Below are 18698 nucleotides of genomic sequence, written 5' to 3' on the forward strand. Positions count from 1 at the left end.
AATTTCAATACATGCCACTGCTGAGTTGCACATATTGTGGTTCATAAAATGTAGATTAAAACATAATATAAAATCAATCAAGAGACCTTAATAGCTTGTATCACTTCGTTATTTATCTTTTCTACTGGTTTCCCAAGGATCTTGGATCAATTTACATGTGGTCGGGGGTCTACAATTTGGGGGTGGCCTTGATCTAAAACTGGAGTCCCCAGGTCCCCACTCTTGACTTCACACTGAGCTCTGCATAGTCAGGGACAATCACCAGCTCAAAGTATGGAAATAGAAATGGAGAGAGGGGCTTGTCAGTTTGGCCTTCCCTGACTAAGGGCCTTGGGAACACAGTGGCCACACAACCTCTAGCCTTCTTTTGGGTCTTGGATCCCCCCTTCTGCATCTCCAGGAAGGCTGGAACTCATCACAGGTGCCAGAAGGTTGTAGTGTACAACTCTGGTGAGAATGGTAGAAGCCTGTATATGATGCTCAGGAAGTGGCCTATCCTGGTAATTTCTAGGACCTAAACTGTTTTGCTTCAGAGTAGAGTTTGATTTTGTGCCTTCAGGTGATTTTTCTTGGCTTTCCTTCATGCATTTTGTGTTTATTACATTGCGAAAGGTTCCATTTTTCCCTCGGTGAACATTATGCTTACAATTCATTATTTTCTTCTAGCATTTAAGGAATCTTGAAGAGAGACCCAGTTTGAGCAGTACTGTCAGGAGCCATTCTGCTGCGATGCCTTGATGCATGTTTACGGTGATGGGACTGGAGCTCTGTGGTAGAGTGCAGGCTGAAGGTCCCGGCTTCAATTCCTGGCATCTGTAGATAGGACTGGAACACATAATCCTGAAGAACTGCTGCCAGACAATGCAAAAATACTGAGTTAGGTAGACCAATGGTCTGGCCCGCTGAACAGTAGCTGTATATATTTACAACTGAGGCTTCTTGAGGGCTCTTGCTGGCCATACCTAGCAGGAAGAAATTGCTGCTCAGCAACTTACATTTGGAGGATCTTAGCTGTGCCTTGTCTTCACTCTGTCTCTCAACCAGCCTTTGTTCCTTCTTTTCGCTTGCCCTGTCTCTTCCCTTAGCACCTTTTCCAAAGTTATCACCAATGCCAAGCTCTTCCTATGTGTTGGCTTTCTCTTTTTTTGTCTGCCCTGTCTCCTAATATCAACACTGAACCTGCCAAAACTTACATTTGCACCAATTATATTCCAGAAAACCCCACAGTTAGAAAACCATTTTATTTTTTCATGGATTTCAGTGTTTTCCAAAGTTGGAAGTGAAGAAAACAGTGTTATGTAATAAAAACACATGTTTTTATTCAAAATTTGTATTACAAGTATACATTATAATCACTTTAAAAGCCTGCAAAGCAGGTGATACAGGTGGAATTGTGTCCTCAGATACAGCCGTAGTCATTACCCATGTACCTCCCCATTATATAATAAATAAAACAGTTTTAATTTTTTGCAGATTTGGGGGGCCTTTTTGTTTTTGTTTTTACAAAAATGAGACGTGCAGAAAGCAGGATGTGTTTTTATTTTGTTATCACTATTTTCACCCATCTTTACCCATGGCACATGTCTGGTGGTGAACCCTTAATGAACCTTCTGCCCCCAAGGAAACATGGCAAAAATATTCTGTCATTTACAAGGGACGGCTGGTTGGCTGCAGAGTTTCTGTTTGTAAAATGCGGGAGGTGGGGCAGAGTGGGGGCTGATTTTTGAATAGGAAGCTTGGAGCAGCTCAAGTCCTCTAAAGTGTGTATTATTGCAGAAGAGGGGTAGAAGGTTTAGAGGGGCGGGGGTGTATTTAAGCAACAATGGCTATTTTGCTACTTATAAATGCCCTGATTATCTGGAGAGTCGTGTACAGTTGGCTCTCTTTATATGTGAATTCACTATCTGTGAATTCGCATATAATCTGTGAGGAGCAAAATTGCCACCTACTCTCATTATCTGTGACCCTGTTCCTTTTATCCACAAATACTATGCAGGTGCACTTGGGTCAAGGGGGGTTCAGCACAGCTGCAAGCAGGCAGACAGGGGTGAGAGATGTTGAGGGAGGAGAGAAAAAGAGATAGTGATCTTCTCTCACAAGCAGAAGGCAGCATCGGTGCTATGCAGGAGGGAGAAGAAGAGATTCTATATGAGTGTTTCTTCACCAGTGGTACAGGTACCACCAGTGTTAACTGAGGTGGTGACTGGTGGTATGCACAGGACCTGCGGACACCTATTGCCTGGCAATGAGATCAGCGACATGACATATCAAACAGCGGTAGGAGAGCTGCAGCTTGGCCCTCCTGTTCATCCTGAGCCTTACTGGTGTTCTCTGTATCACATCTGGCCTCCCAGTTTGGAAGTAACTGGCGATGACATCACCACCAGTTAATTACAGTGGTATTTCTAATAGGTGGAGCTTGCAAAGTGGTATGGCCAGGAACAAATGTTGAGAAATGCTGGTCTATAAAGTATATGGCTGATGGGGAAGGGGGTTGTAGTAATTTCATCCAGCCAATGATATTTGTTTTGGAGAAAGTTGTCTGGATTGGGTCAATTTTTCACATCGAATGGGCATAGGTATTGGCCTATAGAGAATCATCAAACACATTTGTGTCCACTTCCAGACTTGCCCCACCATCTTGGGCTCCATCTTGGGAATTCCAACTGAACCTTCACAACCCTGGTGAGGATGAGAGGCTGATGATGAACGGTTACCTGAGGGCCACTCTGGGGCAAGCTAAAGGTTGGAGCTGAGAGACAGGCTGAGGAGGATGGGTGACACAACCCCCTCCTTACTGTTGAACTTGGGCTGAGCTTTTTGGGTCAGCAACCTTCAATGAGTTGAGGGATAGCCAGCATGGAAAAATTGTCATTGTCACAATCGTCAGTGCGTCGAGGGGTAGCCAGCACAGAGAAGGAAGCATTGCATGTTGGAGATATTGATGAGCCCTTGCTGTCACCCAGCCCCATAGACTTCAAGTTAAGATTCAGGTTCTAAATGTGTCTAGATTTTTCTGAGATTTGTGCTGTAAGTGCACATGTGAAATTACTCCGATCATTTGAACCATCTTGCTCAATACTCTGCTCTGACTGGCAGAAATTCTCCTGTTTCAGGGAGGGCCCCTCCCTCCCAGCTCCTCCTGAAGATGGGAGTAATCTTCTGTGTACAGAGCATGTGCTCCACCACTTTGGTGCAGTTCTTCCCTCCCATGAAGCTAGGGGACTATGACACTAGGACTTGTTCTCCTGCTTCCAACTTGGTCTGACTCACTGCATATTAACAGTCTAATTTTCAAAGCAAAGAACAATTCCTGTGGGATTTCTCTGCCATCTCAAATCTGGATTGCATTTGTAGCTGCCAAGGTATATATAGATTGAAGCTACCTTTGGTGTCCAACTTGAAGCGAGAGCTTCCCAGAGGGAGACGTGCCAACAAAAGCCGATTTCCCGATTCTCCATCCTATACCAATACAGGTAGATTACCGACCCTTGTAATTGTATTCTCCAAATGGGAATCAATCAAAGAAAGAGAGGATAAAGAGCTGCTTCCCAGTGCTTTAAGAGAGGCCGTCCAAGGCACGCAACAGTGTTCAGTGATCACAGCTGTCATGTAGGCTGTCAGATGCATTCTGTATGGGGATGGCAAAAAAATATGACAGTTCCTGCTGATGTAGATTGACCAGCACTCAAGTCATCATATCAGGAAGCATCAAAAAATCATGGCAGGCTGGGATAATTGATACACTGCCAGGCGACGGATTGATGCGAGAGTGGAGTCAGGTTGAAGTGGATGAAGGCCCTTGGGCTGTAGCATTTCTGAGGGTCCCCCACCATGACCTTCTCTCTCCCTGCTTCCCTGTCCATTACAAAAGGACTACAGGCCTTCTGGACCCTTCAAGACATAAGCTTATAATCATAAATACTTACTAATGTGTTACAGCATTGACTTTTGTGGGTGGGATAAACCACTTCTAATCAGATGTTGTATCTAACCAACATTTATGCTGTAATATGGTATTTTATTTTATTTTTTTTTTAAAGTATACCCTGCCCTTTGGCCCCCCAGTAGAACTTGTAAAAATCATATGAAGTACCCACCAAGTTAGGTCATTGCCTCATTTTGCCCCACTGAGTGATGGGGGTTCTCCAGGGTTTCAGATTCTTCTCTAGCCTTACTAGAAGAACCCAGAGACTGAATTTAGAACCTTCTGCACATGGTCTACCCCTAAACTGCATCCTGCCCCCATCCCACCCCCATAGCTTTTGGAACAATCAATACAAATACATTGCAAGTCAAAACAAACAAAAGACCAAACAACCAAGCCTAAGAGATAGCACCAAAATATCACAAGGGGAAATCAAATTAACCCTGGAGAATGGCAAAACAATAAGGTCCATGAGCCAAAATGCCAGTCAGGAGAGAGCTAATTGGGTCTCTGGGTGGTGGTGGTATACTTGAAATCCAAAAGGCTGTGTCCCACCTCACCATCACCTGCATCTAATTGTGATGGGACATTGAGCAAATATTCTGTTAAACACCTTAAGAACATAAGAACATAAGAACAGCCCCACTGGATCAGGCCATAGGCCCATCTAGTCCTGCTTCCTGTATCTCACAGCGGCCCACCAAATGCCCCAGGGAGCACACCAGATAACAAGAGACCTGCCTCCTGGTGCCCTCCCTTGCATCTGGCCTTCTGACATAGCCCATTTCTAAAATCAGGAGGTTGCGCATACACACCATGGCTTGTACCCCGTAATGGATTTTTCCTCCAGAAACTTGTCCAATCCCCTTTTAAAGGCGTCTAGGCTAGACGCCAGCACCACATCCTGTGGCAAGGAGTTCCACAAACTGACCACACGCTGAGTAAAGAAATATTTTCTTTTGTCTGTCCTAACCCGCCCAACACTCAATTTTAGTGGATGTCCCCTGGTTCTGGTATTATGTGAGAGTGTAAAGAGCATCTCCCTATCCACTCTGTCCATCCCCTGCATAATTTTGTATGTCTCAATCATGTCCCCCCTCAAGCGTCTCTTTTCTAGGCTGAAGAGGCCCAAACGCCGTAGCCTTTCCTCATAAGGAAGGTGCCCCAGCCCCGTAATCATCTTAGTCGCTCTCTTTTGCACCTTTTCCATTTCCACTATGTCTTTTTTGAGATGCGGCGACCAGAACTGGACACAATACTCCAGGTGTGGCCTTACCATAGATTTGTACAACGGCATTATAATACTAGCTGTTTTGTTCTCAATACCCTTCCTAATGATCCCAAGCATAGAATTGGCCTTCTTCACTGCCGCCACACATTGGGTCGACTCTTTCATCGACCTGTCCACCACCACCCCAAGATCTCTCTCCTGATCTGTCACAGACAGCTCAGAACCCATCAGCCTATATCTAAAGTTTTGATTTTTTGCCCCAATGTGCATGACTTTACACTTACTGACATTGAAGCGCATCTGCCATTTTGCTGCCCATTCTGTCAGTCTGGAGAGATCCTTCTGGAGCTCCTCACAATCACTTCTGGTCTTCACCACTCGGAAAAGTTTGGTGTCATCTGCAAACTTAGCCACTTCACTGCTCAACCCTGTCTCCAGGTCATTTATGAAGAGGTTGAAAAGCACCGGTCCCAGGACAGATCCTTGGGGCACACCGCTTTTCACTTCTCTCCATTGTGAAAATTGCCCATTGACACCCACTCTCTGCTTCCTGGCCTCCAACCAGTTCTCAATCCATGAGAGGACCTGTCCTCTAATTCCCTGACTGTGGAGTTTTTTCAGTAGCCTTTGGTGAGGGACCGTGTCAAACGCCTTCTGAAAGTCCAGATATATAATGTCCACGGGTTCTCCCACATCCACATGCCTATTGACCTTTTCAAAGAATTCTATAAGGTTCGTGAGGCAAGACTTACCCTTACAGAAGCCATGCTGACTCTCCCTCAGCAAGGCTTGTTCATCTATGTGTTTTGAGATCCTATCTTTGATGAGGCATTCCACCATCTTACCCGGTATGGATGTTAGGCTGACCGGCCTATAGTTTCCCGGGTCCCCCCACTTTCCCTTTTTAAAAATAGGCGTGACATTTGCTATCCTCCAATCTTCTGGCACCGTGGCTGTTTTGAGGGACAAGTTGCATACCTTAGTCAAGAGATCTACAACTTCATTCTTCAATTCCTTAATAACTCTTGGGTGGATGCCATCAGGGCCTGGTGACTTATTGATCTTTAATTTATCAATGAGGTCTGAAACATCTTCTCTTTTAACCTCTATCTGACTTAACTCCTCGGTCAGGAGGGGCCGTTCGGGCAGCGGTATCTGCCCGAGGTCTTCTGCCATGAAGACAGATGCAAAGAACTCATTTAATTTCTCTGCCATCTCTAAGTCTCCTTTTATCTCCCCTTTCCCTCCCTCACCATCCAGAGGGCCAACCACTTCTCTGGCGGGTTTCCTGCTTCTAACATATTTGAAGAAGCTTTTATTATTCCCCTTAATGTTGCTGGCCATGCGTTCCTCATAGTCTCGCTTGGCCAAGTGGAATGGAAGGATCGTATGGATTGGGAGATCCTTTTAAATGAGCTTCTTACAGTCCAATCCTATGCATGTCTATTCAGAAGCAAGACCCATTATAGTCAATGGAGCTCAAAACACAGTAAGCATGGGCAGGATTTCAGCCTAGGGCTGCAATCCTATATACATTTTCCTGGGAGTAAGTCCCATTGAATTTATTCTCATTCCATTGAATGAGACTTACTTCTGAACAGATATGACTAAGATTGTGCTGTTAGTCTTTAAGATGAAGCAAGAGGCCGAACAGATTAAGGGCCCAAACCTATCCAATTTTCCAGGACCATTGTAGCTGTGCCAGTGGGGCATGCACTGCATCCTGTAGTGGGGAGGCAGTCACAGATGCCTCCTTGCGATATGGGAATGTTTGTTCCCTCGGGGCTGCATTTTGGTTGCACCAGCACTGGAAAGTTGGATAGGATTGGGCCCTAATGCAGCTGCCCTTCTTGAATAAGTCCAGTTTCAGGGCTAGCCCATCCATGTGGCCAACTAGAGCTGTTGCCTCAGGCAGTAGTTTGGTGGGGGGGGGTGTCATCTCTATCCTGCTCTATCTCCTGATCTCCTCTTTCTCCTTCCACTCCCTTGTTTGGAAAAGAGAGGAACAAAGAAGGAGAAGAGAAAAAAGAGGAGGGAAGGGCAGTGTTGAGCTACAATCTTGGAGAGTGAAAAGACTAGGGGCGGGCACATCATCAGGTAAGGGGGCAACGTTTGGCATGCCACTTCAGGCCTCTGGAGGTCGTGGGCTGGTCCTACTCAGATTGAATTTCCTTCCTGCTTCAAAGTGGGATGCAAGACCTGAGGACTGCCTATGTGTATTATGTAAGAGTGTAGAAATAATGGCCAATATGGATAACATCAGCCAGGCATTCACCTGCAACTTGACCAACGAGTACGATGGTGAGCTAATAGTGAACAAGCGTGTATTTGCTAGCTACATGACCTCTCTTCTGGTCATCCCATCTCAGACAGGATATCACAGAGCTGCAAAGCATGCAGAAAAGAGCTATCAAAATGATCAAAAATTTGGACCATTGTCCTTAATGGGTATGGATTTTTTTTTAAATTAAAACACAAATAATAGAACTTGGGGGGCATGGTGGAGATTTATCAAGTTATGCATGCTGTGAAGGAGTTAGGCAGTGGTTTCTCCTTTCTTCCTCTGGCATACATTAGAACTTGGGTAACCCCACTGAATTCAATTGGTAGTAGGCTGAGTAGATGAAAGTATGTTTTCAAACTATCCATCATTAACCTTAGAATTTCCTTCCACGTATGTTGTGATGGTCAGGGGTTTAGATAGCTTTCAAAGGGAATAAAACCAATTCATAAAGGAAAGCTCTATCGAAAGATATTGATCAATAAATGGAACTTCCACATCTGCCGGCTGCCTCTCTCAGAATACAGACAGCGAGAGAGCGCGCGCGCGTGCGCAAAGGGTTCTATTGCTTTCATGTGCTGTTTCATGCGTTCCCAGAAGCATCTAGTTGGCAGCTCTTGAAACAAGATGCTGGACAAGATGGACCTTGGATTTGATCCAGTAGCACTCTTCTATTCTTATGTACTTATGTCTTATGTACCTGGCAGGACAAAGTTCCAAACAACACAGCCCTGGAACGTGCTGGAATCCCTAGCACGTATGCACTGCTGAAACAGAGACGCTTGCATTGGCTCAGTCATGTCGTGAGAATGGATGATGGCTGGATCCCAAAGGATCTCCTCTATGGAGAACTCGTGCAAAGAAAGCGCCCTACAGGTAGACCACAGCTGCGATACAAGGACATCTGCAAGAGGGATCTGAAGGCCTTAGGAGTGGACCTCAACAGGTGGGAAACCCTGGCCTCTGAGCGGCCCACTTGGAGGCAGGCTGTGCAACATGGCCTTTCCCAGTTTGAAGAGACACTTGGCCAACAGTCTGAGGCAAAGAGGCAAAGAAGGAAGGCCCATAGCCAGGGAGACAGACCAGGGACAGACTGCACTTGCTCCTGGTGTGGAAGGGATTGTCACTCCCGGATTGGCCTTTTCAGCCACACTAGACGCTGTTCCAGAACCACCATTCAGAGCGCGATACCAGAGTCTTTCGAGACTTAAGGTTGCCAACTATTCTTATGTATTCTTATGTTCAGTAGCATAGCTAGAGGGGGTGCCAAGTGCTAAGTTTTGCATGGTGCCTCCCAAAGCCATGCAAGTGGCCCCTCCCCCTCCCTTTGGAGCCATTCTAGGCTACTAGAGCAGAATGTACGCATACACCTCTGAAGGAGAAGGGCCACTTGCATGGCTCCGCGAGGTGCCATGTAAAGCTTATGCTTAGTAAAGCTAGAGTACAGGGCTTTGGTAGTAGCCTTTGCTTTTTAAGCACCAAATTCTAGAGGTTTTATTTCTAAAAGGCATAGCTTTGCATCTGATAAAAAGTAACTGTAAGTTAAGCAGTTGCCAAGTGACAAGCTACCATCTTCCTGTCTTTACAACTAATCTTAAGCAACCCTTTGGGGTTCTCATTAGAAGCCAGAGTTCAGCAGGGGCAGTTAACTTTGTTGAGTATTTACACTTTCATCTTCACTGCAGTCCTTTCTTGCCTTGGAGGTGATAATTTGAGACCGTTTGAAGAAATTTCCTTTCAACACCACTTGGACGACCCAGAAGCGAACTGGGGAGGAAAAAAAAATGACCAGATGGTACATTGATTCCCAGAGGGAATGGCATATGGGATTGAGCATCAGATTTGAAATAATTAGTCTCCCAAAACATGCAGTTCCCAGTTCCCAAGAGTGTTGGCTCAGTGGTCTGTCATTCACAGGTAAGCACAATGAGTTTGTTCCATTAGCTGCAAAAAGGGATGTTGTAATGAACTGGGAGTCTAGGGAAAATAGTCAATCAACCTGGGTGAAAATGAAAGTTAATTGTCCAACAGTGGACTTTATTGTTAATGTGCTTTGTAACCCAGGTCCATTTAAGCCATTTCTGCCCAATGTTGCATATACGCAACGGGACCAAATGCGTACGCCTGTGGGCTGGGCAAAAATGGGTTAAGCTAATGTGGAGGAAGAGGGGCTGGATGCCCAGTGAGAGCAAGGTCGGGGCAGCTGAAAATGCAAAATGAGAGAGAGAGAGAGAGAGAGAGAGAGAGAGAGAGAGAGAGAAGAATGCAGATGAATAAAGGAGCCTTCCTTTCTGTTAGCTTTACTTATGTCAAGCCAGTAGAAAGACAAACAGTACTTGAGTCAACCAAGACCCACCTAATACTAAGGTTTATAGTGATCCATTTCCAGGTGGTTAATTACTCTACCTCTACCCCATGCCAATAGGATGGTTCAGGAAATGCAAATTTTTCTACGATGTCCCTTTCTGTCCCTAGTTACCCAGAAGAAGCTTGAATTTTAAAAATTATTGAACCACTTCCAGATGATGCCCAGGCTTTGTTAAGCCTCCAAGGGACGAGAATTCAAAGCTGGGAGGCAGCCACTATGGACACTCCTCTGCCCCTGCAGGCCTAATTTGATGCATGCCGTATGCTCCTGTGATCTACCCCAACTCCATAGATTTCTAGCACCTGTTCACTACCTTTGATGCCCTACTAAGGTTTGCCTTCCTACTCAGAACTAACCTTCCTCAGAACCAAAATTGAAACCATCCACACAGATATCTCTTCCAGCCCTCCTACTACAGCCCCCTCAACCCTATCCTCTGTCTAGCTGATGACCCTGTTATCTACATCCCACCATTCCATTTCTCCTCTTAATCCTAACCCCTCTTGATTCCAGGTGCATATACTTGAAGAGCAACCATCACAGTTATGTTTTCATCCCTCCTGTGATCCTATCAGTGAATCAGTCAAGGAGTCCTCATTTCTGAAGCAAAAGGATTTGTGCTCTCAGCATGCGTGGTTAACAGATAATGCCTGCTTTTGATGATTGTGAACAATTGTAAAAAGCCAGAGAAATAGGCACTGCCAATGAATGATCTGGTATATGGATATATGCAAGAGAGATAACCCGTCTTTCTTAAATAGTGTCCCTGCTGGAAAAGCCAAATTTGGAGATCATAAGAAGTGGCCAAAGGTCCATCCAGGACAGATCTTGTTTCTAAAAGTGGCCAGGCAGATGCTTCCATTAGATAATTGATTTTCTCTGTAAACTGCTTTGTGAACTTTTTGTTGAAAAGCGGTATATAAATACTGTTGTTGTTGTTGTTGTCTGGTCCAACAAGAAGCTGACAGAACAAGATCCAGGTCTATAGAGCTTGCGTCCTGAGTACACTTCTGTACTGCAGCGAGTCATGGACTCTTCGCTCACAACAGGAGAGGAAACTGAACACTTTCCACATGTGCTGCCTCCAACGCATTCTCGGCATCACCTGGCAGGACAAAGTTCCAAACAACGCAGTCCTGGAACGTGCTGGAATCCCTAGCATGTATGCACTGCTGAAACAGAGACGCCTGCGTAGGCTTGTTCATGTCGTGAGAATGGGTGATGGTCGGATCCCAAAGGATCTCCTCTATGGAGAACTCGTGCAAGGAAAGCGCCCTACAGGTAGACCACAGCTGCAATACAAGGACATCTGCAAGAGGGATCTGAAGGCCTTAGGAGTGGACCTCTACAAGTGGGAAACCCTGGCCTCAGAGTGGCCCGCTTGGAGGCAGGCTGTGCAGCATGGCCTTTCCCAGTTTGAAGAGACACTTGGCCAACAGTCTGAGGCTAAGAGGCAAAGAAGGAAGGCCCATAGCCAGGGAGACAGACCAGGGACAGACTGCACTTGCTCCCAGTGTGGAAGGGATTGTCACTCCCGAATTGGCCTTTTCAGCCACACTAGATGCTGTTCCAGAACCACCTTTCAGAGCGCGATACCGTAGTCTTTCGAGACTGAAGGTTGCCAACAGCTCTGTTGTTGTTGTTGTTGTTGTTCCAGGCATGGGTGGCATCAGGGCTTGATCAGGTTGAGTACTGGCTGAGGGCTCACACCCACCTGGCCAGGCTGATTTCTGATCCTCTGTACAGGTGGCAGTGAGAGACACCAGTGCGCCATCAGCGAGTGGGAGGCTTAACGGAGGATGCAGTGCAGGACCGCAGAGCTCCAGAAACTGGGTATAGACACTGATTTCAGGAATTCCACATGGAGGGCATGAATAATGCAATAATCCTTCCCTGTTGTTTGCATGCCCCCCCCCCTGCAAAAACTTGGAGGTTCTGTTTAGCTGTTATGGCTAAAAGCTATTGATATATGTGTCCTTCATGAATGTATCTAATCCCCCGTTTAAATCATAATCTAAGCCAGTGGCCATCACTGTGTCTTGTGGCAACAACTCCAAAAATGCATTATGCATGATATGAAAAAGCACTTTCTTTTTGTCCGTCCCCATGCAGCTGCTAATCCAATTTCATCGGACGGCCCAGAGTCCTTGTATTGTGAGAGTGAATGCTATCTGTCCACATTCTCCCCATCATGCATCATTATATATAGTCGCCCATTAATTATCTTTCCACCCAGTGAAAAAGTACCAAACATGTTAGCTTCCCCTTGTACGGAAGATGCCCCAATAAACAAAGATGATGGGTTGACTCTTAATGAGGAGAAACACCCCCACCCTTTTCCTTTAAAACAGGACACATGAGACTCAAGATAGACTGATATCGGACAGGCTACTCATCACGTCCTGTTACCCACTTCTGACAGCTTTCACCCAACAAGTCAACATCACTGCCTCGGAGAATGCTGGAGTAGGTGAAAACCGCATCATTTCGCCGTTCTCAAATGTGCATTTGAGCAGTATATAGAATGTAAAAAAACCAGGCAACCTGTTGCCCCGTCACAGCAGTCAACACACTCCCTCTAGCATGAAATCTGATTATTCTTATCTCATCGCAGCTAGTAAGCTAATTAGTTGGAGATTCATTAGTTAATGCTTGTAGGGAGCTTTGACAGAGCAGTTCAAGAGGCAGTTATCCTGATTGTTTTAAAATATATACATATGTAATTTCATCTGTAGTTAAGGTGGTATAACTAAGGTGGTATAACCCCCAACTAATGAACGTCAGGGGGCCATGGTATTTAGTTGCATGCTAGACTAGCTGAGAGCAGAAACGGCGGTAAATAAATAATGAACGGCATTAGCTGTTATAACAATGTCTAACCCTTTGGATAGAACCATCCATTACAATTGCCTCCTGGCCAGCAGATGACCTCCTTTGGGAGAGTTTCATAGTTTGTTTTCATTGCATTTTATTTGTTCGGCGCTTCCATTTTAACCCCAGAAAAATTGCTGTGCGACGGCGACAATGCCTTATCATTTTATAAGGTGGCATTACAACTCAATGGAACCTCTGGAGAGGACAGAAAACTTGTCAGCAGTCGCATTCAATGAATGAATGTGCTCTAGAATTCAGTATTCCTCTCTACAGTTAGAAAGGAAGCTATTTCTCTGAAATGTGGAGTTTTGACCTTACTGCATGGATATATATATATATATATATATATATATATATATATATATATATATATATATATATATATATATATATATATATATATATATATATATTTGCAGGAGACCAAGGTAATGTCCCCCAAAATGTCATTACTCTGTATGTCCAGCAGGAATTGTTAGCTAGTATGCTGCAGCTTTAATTATTCATTTTCCTCCAACAAATATTAACTTTTTATTGCAACCATTGCCAACCTTGCTACTTTTATTTCACCAAAGCAATGTGCTAGGCTCTATACAGGTCACTGTGATTATTTATGATGTACCTGGGAATGTGTGAGGTGCCTTTGCATCTCCTAAGAGTTCCTCAAGGCAGCTTATATTTGGGTAAAAACTCTTAACATTCTACACTAAATTGAAAGAAATTCTAAATTCTCTCTAAGGTGAGAACTGTGGGGCTTCAACTTGCCTGAAGGCCATATCTTTTCGCTTGGGGGCTGTTGCTCTCAGTGCGTATGGGGTCATTGTTAGGACTGAGCCTCAGAATCATGTTTTAGTGCCAGTGCTAAATGTACATTGATAAGGGAAAATGTACATTGATAAGGGAATCTATCAGGGGTGGCATCCAGAGAAGACCTTGGCTCATAATTGAAGGACCCACCTGGTAGGCCAAATCCTGAACCTCTCCTTCTGCTGGCAACGGCGGTGTGAGTTTCATTTGAATCTCTGTTGCTTCACTTGACACTCCTGTCTATAATGGGAGAATCCTACGGAGGCTTCTGTGTCATTGCAGGGCCCCCAGAGGTTGGGCTGGGGAATACACCCTACAGGTCTAGATTCCTGTGTGCTGGCTGGTGGCCCTGGCCTGGCCCTGGAAATGATCCAGCTACCCTTCATGATAACCCTGGTGCTATTATAAAAGTTGCTATTTCAAGGGTTTGAGACCCCAATTCAAAGGGGCTCACACCGGCCCAGAACCAGTGCCCAGTGTTGAAAATGTGCTGTAAGGCATGTCTGTGACAGTCTGTGCTGGTCTGATGTTAGAGTTGGCTCAGTGTGAGCTTGCACTGAGCCAATACGAGGTGGAGGATGGAGGACCACCTCCTGGTGCACCGGATGAAGGAGGGGTAAGCCTAGGCAGGGGAAAGGTGTTTTGCAGTGGGGGAGAGCAGGAGGAAGGTGTGGCAGGGGAAAAAGTGGGGTGGAAGGGGGCGGAGATGGCGATAGGCCTGCCCACCATATCTTGACCCCCCTCCCGGACCGGGAGACCTGACATGTGTCTCCTTGAATCTCAGTGGGTGCAGATCCAAGGAGACACACTGGAGCCACCAGGGGATTACACGGGGTAAAGGAGCATGAGCTCCCTTACCCCGAGTAGCTCTGGTGCTGCTTCCCAGCCCCATGGGGTGCAGCAGTAGTCATTTTGGCAGTGCCGCAGCCCTGGGTGCTGGGAAGCATTGGAGTGGGCTGTGAGTGTGTGCAGAAACTGGAACACTGGCCACTCTGTGGATACATTGGCCACCCTTGAATCCCCATGGGAATTTGGCCAGGGAAAGTTTGGAAAAGTAGATATTGTAAGAGAAACTGACCACTCTTTGAGTTACCGTCAGGGCACTGATAATTACATCACTCAGTGTTGCAGTTTTTGCAATATCAACAACTCCTTTCTTCCCTCCCCAGCTCTATATCTCCTGGAGAGAATCTGTCTTCAGAATCGTGGAGATGACCCCTTTGCAGTTGTTGGAAGCACAGGACCAAGTCTGTGTGCAGATGTCCTCGTTTAAATGAAATTCCAGCCATAACTTTTGACACGGACAGCAGCTTCATTTCCTTCCCTCAGCTATTTTTTTTTTAATGGACAAGTTTCTGCTCCATGTAGCAAAATTGTCATTTACAGGCACTGGTTCAACTTGAAGTAGTCAAGTATAAACTGGGCAATTTTTTCCCTATTTTCTGTCCAACAGCCTTTATCTCCAATGTGTTCACTAAGACCTAGTTCTCACTGAGGCAATAAGCCCATAGGGCTCGTATGCCAGAATGCTTCTCCAAAGGAAATATAAGCATTGCTGCACTGAGAAAACTAGCATGTTGGGAAGAAAAGGGGGAAGACCAGCAGAACCCTTCTCCCTGACACTCTACAAAAATATAATTTTTAACCATGCTGGTGTTCATGCCTTCTCAGTGGTGGCACCCCAATCCCTTCACTAGGAATATCTAGGAATATCTAGATATATCTAGGATCTAGGAATATCTAGGGAAGGAATTCCCTTCCCTAGGAATAGTCCCTTAAGAACTTCTCCCTTTCGTCAGGGCCTTAAGAATTTTTTGTTCAGGATGTCTTTTGATGGCTGCTGTGGTATCACTAGGGGTGTGTGGGTCACACCAGGAGTCACACACGGGGGGGGGGGGGGTTGGCATCACTACTGGCCAAAAATTTTTAAATTTTTGGTATTTTCAAATAATACCCTCACGTTATATATCAATCGATGTGTGATTTCATGCAGAATGCAAGGGAACAAACCACGTTGAAATATCTCTATTCTGTCAAATGTTATAGCCAAAATACCACTGGGGGGTGGGCAATGGTATATCATCACACCCACTGCCTGGGCCATTGCCCCACCCACTGCACGGGAGGAGGTCTATCAGTGACGTGCTGCCCTCCGGTACCGGGTGATGCAAACCCTAGTGATGCCACTGGATGGCTAGCATGATGGACTTGCATTTTAATTGAATTGTTTAATTTTATATGATCCACTGACTGTTTTTGTCTTGCTTTTATCACTTTAATTGTTTTTACTGTTTGTTTGTTTTTTAATTATTGTTGTATGGTATGTAAGGACTTTGAGTGCCCGCACAGGGAGAAAAGTTGGGTAGAAATTTGTTAAAGTAAAAAAAAATAAAAATAAAAAAGGAAGGAGGCATGGGAAAAACCCAACTTTTATCTCAGTTCCTAAGTTAAGATTGGAAGAAGTAGTGGTGAGCTAGAGGGATGGGATGCTGCTAATACAGAGCAAAATATTTTAAAGCACACCTGTATCCAATGTGGTAGGGAACTCTTTCAGAGGTTTTGCACTTGTGGAGACTGTGACTTGACCCACCAACTTATTGAAGTTGCATCAGGTAAAAAAAAAACAAACAGCTTACTGGTTTACAACACCCTGATAATGATTGGAATTTTGAACAGTTACCTACCAGGGTTAGGTCATTTGTAATGCCTAATCCACTCACTAGAAGTTTGATGGGGGTTCCTGGTTTGGTGAATTAATGTGTGTGCTGGGGGTGAATGGAATTGGAGTGGTCCCTTCCTGGCTGAAAATCAAGAGGAGCGGTCTCAACAGAGGTAGCCAAAAGGAAAATGTACACACAGGAAGTGGAAGTTTTGCAATGCAGTGCAACAGGAATTTTCAATGGAAAGCAACCTGCGTTAACATCACTCCCCGCTCCCCCAAAGCTTGTGACATAAATGAGGTGGCACCTTGTAAACAGAACCCACGATAGAGGTTTATGAGCTTGACTGGAGTTTCAGGAAAAACCAGGTCCATGGTTCATATTATTGTCCATGTTCAGAATGTTATTCAGAAAAGAGGGTCCAAAATGCATCCTGGGGTAACATTATGCACACCAAATGATAGGAAACCTAAAAATGATATAATGAAGGAGACAGGACCTATCAATATCCAGTAAGAATATAACTTAAGAATGTTGGAAAGAAAGAGAGAAAAATGGATGAAGGATCTAAGAAAAGAGAATTGCATTTGTTTAGCATATACCCATCTTCTAATTATGTTTTAAAAGTGTTTCAGTGAATTATGTTAAAATTAGGTGTCGTGCAGTTGGGTAAATTTGTGAAGGTGTATAGAATATTTTTTTCAAGAATAAATTAAAGGGGAGTAAGTTATTTCGGTGAGCAAAATTACATGAAAAGGAAGTAATTGCACATAGTCTTCAGGAGCACAATATGAATGTGTTAAATACAGTTTTTTGGAAAGTACAATTTTTTAAAAAACTCTATTGTTTTCCAAAAGACTATTCAAATAAAAGAAACAGGAATTCTCCATGGTGCTTAGATGTTGCCATCAGCGTAAGCTGTGATTGTCTTGTGAATCTAGCTAGTTACTTTTCCCCCCACAAAGTGACAATTTTTCCAATTGCGGTTTATAGTGGTTTCTGTGAAAATGGCTTGTTGAAAGTGGAGTTAAAATCAGTATGAGAAAAGTTCTACCTTGAATTTGCTTGCAAAGACTCCAATTCACACTCTTAATTAAAATTTTAAAAAAATTACATCATTTCCAGTAATTGAGCATTGTTGCATTTAAAGGTGGTGGTGGGGGGGAATATAGAACTTTGCAAACAAATACTTGATGTTTTTACTTGATGTAAGGCAGAGCATTATCCAGCTATAGCTAAGCACTTTCAAGTGCCATCAAACACACGAAGCTATCTTACATTGAGCTGGATCCTTGTCTATATAGCGCAATATCCCCTGTTTGACAGGAGAGTGGCAGGAGGTCTCCAGGGTTCCAAATGTGAGTTTTTTCTGGTTTTACCCTGGAAATGTTCGAGATCAAACCTGGGTTCTCCTGAAGAGTTGAATAATTTCAGACCAGATGCCCAGGCAGTTCTTGATCAGCAGCATTAACAGGACAAGGCAAAGCCCAAATGCCAGGGGATTTTCCATTGAAATCCATGGCAACAGCCTGAGTAAGTGGACCACCCTGGGATGGCCACACATCCATAACCCCAACCCAACCCAACCCATTAAACCATTTCAGGGAGTGCAAGTTTGATATGCATTTGTACATTTTTGCTTCAGAGGAAGGGAACATCTGGATAGAACTCATCTCTTCCTTTCTGTGTATGGACAAGTAGGCTCTGAACAATTGAAGGATACCATCAAACACCAAATAGTCATATTATCTAAAAAAAAAAACAGTTGACCAAACAGAATTTTCATGCTAGATTCTGAAATCTCTCAGAAATCATAAATCTGCAAAGACTGAGCAACCTGTTGTTCAGGGTTTTAAGGTTGATGCCATTTCCTCTCTGACTTTAGGAGTAAGAGATATTTCTTACTGAGGAGTGGGCAATCAAACCTTGGAATACTAGATACATGCTCACAGCCCATTGTCTCCATCCTGAAGACAACACTGCCAGTGCAATCCAGTGTATGTCTACTTGAGTTCAATGGGCCCAATCCCAGGTGAGAGTGTACAGGATTGTCACCTTAAGGCCCAGTTCTATTTGCATGTTGCAACAATATCACATGGACGTGTCTGTCATTTCCTAAGCCCAGCTGCGCATGGCATTAACATCCTGGTGTGTGTTCCAGGAGGGATTTTTACTGGTGTATGTGAAGATATGCCAGCATATCTCAGTTATAGAGTACAATTATTGGGCCTTCAGTCTCTGTATGTTTCTGGCCTGAAACAGTGTTGAGAATTCCCTAGTTTTTCACATCCTCTTAATTGTGGCTTGTAATTAAATCATGACCTTGTTACTGGTGAAGTTAGAAGCTGAAATGTTTAATACTAAAGTTTTAAATATTCTCTGCTTCTCTCTCTCCCACTGTGTGTGTGTGAGAGAGAATATAACTGGCCATGAATGGATAATCTGATCATCTTTGAAAGATTGCAGTGTCCTGCCAAAAACTCAAAATGAACTTGCTGACGATGTAGTCTCAAAAACTGACATCCCTGGCAGACCTGACCATCACCTTG

The sequence above is a fragment of the Tiliqua scincoides genome, chromosome 2 (assembly GCF_035046505.1).
Source record: "Tiliqua scincoides isolate rTilSci1 chromosome 2, rTilSci1.hap2, whole genome shotgun sequence".
NCBI classification, from domain to species: domain Eukaryota; kingdom Metazoa; phylum Chordata; class Lepidosauria; order Squamata; family Scincidae; genus Tiliqua; species Tiliqua scincoides.